Genomic DNA, 7,084 nt, shown 5'->3' on the forward strand with positions numbered 1-7,084 from the left:
ATGGAAACCACCACGTTCATCAGAAGAGGGCTTCAGATACCTTGGAACTTGAGCTACAGACTGTTGTGAGTGGAACCTGAAAACAGAACCTGGATCCTCCTCTGAAAGAACGATAAATGCTCTTCACTAATGAGACACCTCTCCAGCCTCAAAAGTACTCCTCCTTCCTGAGTACTCAGTGGATAGAAGGGTGTCCTACCTCTCTGGGGCATCCCAAGTAGGTATTAACTCTGTTCCTGAAGGATCTACCTTCCTGACCTAATCTCTCCCCTTTTGATCCATTGGGTATTGTTATATAACAAAATACCTGAGACTGAGCATCCTTGTAAATAAAGAAGTTTATTTGGTTTACAATTCTGGCACCTAAACGTTCAAACAATAGGCACTGGCATCCTGACAAGTATCCCATAGTGATATCATAGCTGGTAAGTGTAGCAGAGACTAAGAATATGGATGGCTTTCCATTTAACAACCTGACATTGTGAGACCTGACCTGTCTGTGAGATCAACATCAATTCATTCATGAAAATGGAAGCCCTGAGAATTATTTTTCACTCTGCTCCACTCCTTAATTAAAGGTTGTCTTACTCTACCAGCATATCATGGCCTGAGAATGAGGACAGATTTTCAGCTCTTATATCTCTGGAAGAAAAACACACATCCGTAATTCAACCCCACCCAAAGGCTCCCTTCTAATGTTCACTTTGAGAACAGTGCAGCCAAAATCTGAATTTAAATGGGACATAGACATTCAGGGTGTAATATCTTTTGAAAAGAAAGTGGTTAATAAATAAGGATAGATGGACAGTGGAAAAAATAAAAATAAAACAAAAATAGAAGAAGAAAAGGGGAGAAAGAAAGAAGAGAGGAAAATTCTGACTCATTGAATTATCTTTGATTAGGACACTTGTAGTAGAATCTACAGTGCAGGTCTTTTTTGACATTGCCGTAGGCATACGGATGTCCTGAGAATGCATTGTGGATGGGGGTCGGAACCAAACTTTGCACCACTGGTTCACAGCAGCTGGAATAACTGGAAGGTGATGAAGTTTCCCTCAGTAGATGACACACCTAAGAACACACTTCATTGGCTCTCTGAACCTCCGTGCATGCTTTTGGTTTTGCTTATTGAGAGGCAAAACATTTTAATTTGATTGGTTTACCCATGTTAGAACTGTTTAAGGGCAGTCCAATATGATTGCTTCACTTTGTATAGTCACCTTGTGACTTCCTGGTCATCTCCCTGGGGTTAACTTTATTAGATTTCAGGTGGCAACCCTGCCTCTTGTGTGCCTGGATATGACACTGAAAGCTGCTCATTGATCTTTCTAGTAATTCAGAAAGATGCTGCACTCATGCGCTCAAGGGGCGTCTCTTGACATTCCTTTTTAGTAGAGGCCTGATGTTGGTTCAGAAAATACTTCTTAATTTGTAGTCATATAACAGCTGGAGAGGTAGGCATTTTCCAAACCAAACTGCAGTTCCTTTTTACTAAACAACCTTTTCCTCTATTCTTTGTTTTCATTTCACATTTTACAACAGTCAGAAATAAACCGACCAGCACCAAAAACCTTGATTGGAAACATCTTTCACCACACCATACATTTATTATATACAACTTCTAGCGTTTGTATTTTGTCACTAGAAAATATGATAATAGTGATAAACTTTTTGACATTACTCCTAACAGCTTCATCTTTTCTTCAGTTTAGAACACCACTGGATTCTCTATCTCTTTTTCTCTCCCTTCCTTCCTGCATCTCTACCACCTTCCTTCTACCTTCATTTTCTATATGCGTACTTGGTGTTAACGATGAAATTTACGTCCCTACATATCTATCAATAGTTTTATTACCAAGCTAGACCCTTGTATCTTGTTCACTTTCTTTCTTTTATCCCTCATCTGGATAGCATGCTAATCACAAATCTTCTTTGAAATTCACCCATGATATTCTAAACAGAGAGAATCTGCTGACCACCTCAGCAAACTGTGCTGGCTTTTCTACATTAGTACAAGGTTTGGTTCAGTGGATTTATTAAGCCTCACACCTAGGAAATGCCATGGAAGTTTTTGTAAGTATGAAAGTGAACATGATGGAAATATTGTACACTTAAAGTACCTGTGCTATAACTCAAGGGCTATGTCATCACTATTTCATAACTTCAAATCCTCTCCACCTGTATATTGGTATCAGGAGACTGGAGCCGGAGCCACTGGGGAAGTGATTAAGAGCTCATGTTTTTAGTGTCCTAACACAAGATGCCTGAGGGGTTCCAACCTTACCAGCCATCATGTAAGGGGACAAGAAAAAGACAGCTGCCTGAGGAGGCAGGACATGGGTCTTAATGAGTCATTTAATGTTCTGGTATCTCCGTCTCAGAGATCCCAACCTCAAGTAAGAAAGAATAATATGTGATCTCTTGTTTAGTGTATTTTATTTTGTTTGATAAGTCCAAATATACTTAGATAATGGCCTCATTCATCAACATTTGTTATTTCAACTTGTACGTGTTAATTAATGTTGGACTATATGTAGAAAGTCCTAAGAATGTGTGTTTGTTTTGAGATAAGAAGTAATGGTGTTCAGTATGGTATTTTGTTGAGACTGGGTTTTACTTTACTGTTTAAAACAACTCTATCACCTTGGCCTCCCAAGTCACTGAGATCCTGAGCTGGCAGCAAGAGCCTAATAAGAGTTTTGATTGTTTAAAAAATATTTTCTAGACTCTCTTCTCTTTAATTACCTCAAACTTTGCCAAAGGAGAGTAAAAGATTTGTAAGGAAGAAGTAAAATAAAATTCTCTGTAATAGAGAGTCTCTGTAAACAACAAATATTTTATACCCATTATTTTCTTTGCTGATTCTCACCAGTAGTTACTTCCCTAAAGCCATTTAAGTACCATTTAGATACCAATCTTAGAAATTACTGGCTTGAATTTACAAAAATTAGAGTGCAGGATCAGTGGAAGACGAGACAAATGGGTAAAGAGTATGAATACATGTGTATTAAGATGCTATGGAAAAAACACATGCTAAACCTAAAGATTATTTTAAAACCTAGGGAAAAAATGCTTTGTATATATAGGCAGTCTTCAGTATCTTTCATGTTTCTAATGGACGATTCCTAAATATTGATAAAGGGTAGAATGTGATCAAGAACTCAAAAGTAGATGGCAATGTTTTTTTATTCCCATTGTAACTTAAAGGGAAGCTTACACAATGTCCGGAGCCCTTGATGTATGGCAGATGAAGGAGGAGGATGTCCTCAAATTCATTGCTGCAGGAACCCACTTAGTTGGCCCCAACCTTGACTTTCAGATGGAGCAGTACATCTACAAAAGGAAGAGTGATGATGTCTACACCATAAATCTGAAGAGGACTTGGGAGAAGCTGTTGCTTGCAGCTTGGGTTATTGTTGTGATTGAGAGTCCCACTGACGTCAATGTCACTCCTCCAAGAACACTGGCCAGGGAGCTGTGCTGACGTTTGCTGCTGCCACTGGAGCCACTCCCATTGCTGGCTGCTTAACACCTGGCACCTTCACCAAGCAGATCCAAGCAGCCTTAAGATAGCCACGACTTCTAGTAGTGACTGACCCCAGGAATGACCACCAGGTCTTCACAGAAGGCTCTTCTGTCAACATGCCCACCATCGCTCTGTACAACATGGATTCTCTCTTGTGCTTTGTGTACATTGCCATCCCATGGAACAACAAGAGAGCTTACTCAGTGGATCTTATGTGGTAGATGCTAGCCTGTGAAGTAGGCTGCATGCGTGGCATTATCTCCCAGGAACACCCATGGGAGGTTATGCATGATCTTTAAACTACAGAGCCCCAGAGGAGATTGAGAAGGAGGAGCAGGTTACTCTGAGAAGGATGCGACCGAGGAGGAATTCCAGGGCGAATGGACTGCGCCAGCTCCTGAGTTCACCGCTGCACAGCCAGAGGTGGCAGACTGGTCTGAGGGTGTGCAGGTGCCCTCTGTGCCCATCCAGAAGTTCCCTACTGAGGACTGGAGCACCCAGCTGGTCAATGAGGTCAGCATCTCCCACAGTGCAGGCTAACGAGTGAGTTGGAGCCACCACTGACTGGTCCTGAGTTGCTCTACAGACACCTGAGCAAAGGGAAAATGGAAGGAAAATAAAGTTCTTAAAAGCCAAAGGAAAAGAACTAAAAAATAAATAAGTAGATAGGGAGATAGATAGATAGATAGATAGATAGATAGATAGATAGATAGATGATAGATAAATGAGAAAAATTGCCAAATCACAAACTTAAGCAACAATACTGTCTCTTCATTATTAAATTTTAGTAACTTTTTATTTTTTTTATTTTTTTGTTACTTTTTAATTAATTTATTCATATTACATCTCTATTGTTAGCCCTTCCCCTGTTTCCTCCCATTCTTCCCTCCCTCCCACTTCCCCCCTTCTCCCCTCCCCTATGTCTGTGACTGAGGGAGACCTCCTCCCCCTATATATGCCCTTATAATATCAAGTCTCTTCTTGGTAAGTTGCTATCCTTCCTGTGAGTGCCGCCAGGCCTCCCCGTCCAGCAGACATGCTCAGAAAAGGGACACCAGGGTTCGTGTGAGAGTCAGATCTCACTCTCCACTCAACGGTGGAGAATATCATGTTCGTCGGCTAGGTCTTGGTAGGGGTTCGAAGCTTACTGCCTATATTCTCCTTGGCTGGTGCCTTAGTTTGAGGAGGACCCCAGGACCCAGATCTGCCTGTCATAAAGTTCTTCTTGTAGGTTTCCAGGACCCTGTGGGTCCTACTATTTCCCTATTCTTCCATGCTACTCTCGCCTAAAGTCTCAGTAGGTTGTCCTCTCCTCTGACCCACTTTCTTGGAAAGTAAAGTTTTTCATGGTACGTATCCCTTGGACTAGTGTTTTGATATAAGTGAGTATATACCGTTTGTCTCTTTTTGCTTCTGGGTGAACTCACTCATTATGATAATTTCTAGATCAATCCATTTGTCCACAAATTTCAGGAATTCCTTGTTTTTAATAGCTGAGTAGTATTCCATAGTGTAAATGTACCACAGTTTCTTAGTCCATTCTTCTACTGAGGGACACTTAGGCTGTTTCCATGTTCTGGCTATTATGTATAAAGCAGCTATGAACATGGTTGAGCATATGTCCCTGTTGTGTGGTAGGGCATTTTCTGGGTATATTCCAAGGAGTGGAATAGCTGGGTCTTGAGGAAGCCCTATTCCCATTTTTCTGAGAAAGCGCCAGATAGCTTTCCAAAGTGGTTGTACTAGTTTGCATTCCCACCAGCAATGAAGGAGTGTTCCTCTCTTTCCACATCTTTGCCAACATGTGGTGTCATTTGAGTTTTTGATCTTAGCCATTCTGATGGGTGTAAGATGGAATCTCAGTGTCGTTTTGATTTGCATTTCTCTGATGACTAACGAGGGCAAGAATTTCTTTAAGTGTTTCTCGGCCATTTGATATTCCTTTGTTGAGAATTCTCTGTTATGTTCCAAGCCCCATTTCACAATTGGGTTGTTTGGTTGTGTGGTGTTTAATTTCTTGAGTTCTTCATATATTTTGGTTATTAAACCTTTGTCAGATGAAAGGTTGGTGAAGATATTTTCCCAGTCTGCAGGTTGTCGCTTAGTTCTACTGACAGTGTCTCCTGCCTTACAGAAGCTTCTCAGCCTCATGAGGTCCCATTTATTAATTGTTGACATTAAGGCCTGGGCTGTTGGTGTACTGTTCAGGAAGTTGTTTCCTGTGCCTATGTGTCCCAGGCTCTTCCCCTCTTTTTCCTCTAACTGAAATGTCTCTGGTTTTGAGTTGAGGTCTTTAATCCACTTGGACTTGAGTTTTGTGCATGGTGACAAATAAGGGTCTAATTGTATTTTTCTACATGTAGACATCCAGTTAGATCAGCACCATTTGTTGAAGATGCTATCGTTTTTCCATTGAATAGATTTGGCTTCTTTGTCAAAAAATCAAGTGAGCAAATGTGTGTGGATTCATCTCTGGGTCTTCAATTCGATTCCATTGATCCACCGGCCTATTGCTTTGCCAGTACCATGCTGTTTTAATTACTGTTGCTCTGTAGTACAGCTTGAGATCAGGTATAGGGATTCCTCCGGAGGATCTTTTATTGTATAGGATTGTTTTTGCTATTCTGGGTTTTTTATTTCTCCATATGAATTTGAGAATTGATCTTTCAATATCTTCAAAATATTTTGTAGGTATTTTGATAGGGATTGCATTGAATCTGTAAATTGTTTTTGATAAGATGGCCATTTTTACCATGTTGATTCTCCCAATCCACGAACAAGGTAAATCCCTCCATCTTCTGTTGTCATCTTCAATCTCTTTCTTCAGAGGTTTGAAGTTTTTTTTCGAATAAGTCCTTCACTTGCTTGGTTAGAGTTACCCCTAGATATTTTATATTGTTTGTGGCTATTGTGAAGGGAGTAGTTTTTCTAATTTCTTCCTCTGCCTGTTTGTCATTTGTATATAGGAAAGCTACTGACTTTTTGAGTTTATTTTGTATCCTGCCAATTTGCTGAAGGTGTTTATCAGCTGTAGGAGTTCTCTGGTGGAATTTTGGGGGTCACTTATATACACTATCATGTCATCTGCAAATAGGGGTAATTTGACTTCTTCCTTTCCCATTTGGATCCCCTTGATCTCCTTTTGGTGCCTTATTGCTCTGGCTAGAACTTTAAGAACTATATTGAAGAGATATAGGGACAGAGGGCAGCCTTGTCTGGTTCCCGATTTTAGAGGGATTTCCTTGAGAATCTCTACATTTAATTTAATGTTGGCTGTTGGTTTGCTGTATATAGCCTTTATTATGTTTAGATAAGTGCCTTGTATTCCCGATCTCTCCAGAACTTTAAACATAAATGGGTGTTGGATTTTGTCAAATGCTTTTTCTGCATCTAAAGAGATGATCATGTGGTTTTTCTCTTTCAGTTTGTTTATATGATGGATTACATTGATGGATTTCCATATGTTAAACCATCCCTGCATGCATGGAATGAATCCTACCTGGTCATGGTGAATGATGTCTTTGATATGCTGTTGTATTCGCTTTGCGAGTATTTTGT

At 40.2% G+C, this 7,084-nt stretch overlaps 1 pseudogene; it reads left to right on the plus strand.

The window, feature by feature from the left end:
- The first annotated feature begins 3,220 nt into the window (after positions 1 to 3,220).
- Positions 3,221 to 4,100, plus strand: LOC127198936 (40S ribosomal protein SA-like; annotated as a pseudogene).
- Positions 4,101 to 7,084: the final 2,984 nt, after the last annotated feature.

The sequence above is a fragment of the Acomys russatus genome, chromosome 15, assembly GCF_903995435.1.
Source record: "Acomys russatus chromosome 15, mAcoRus1.1, whole genome shotgun sequence".
NCBI classification, from domain to species: Eukaryota; Metazoa; Chordata; class Mammalia; order Rodentia; family Muridae; genus Acomys; species Acomys russatus.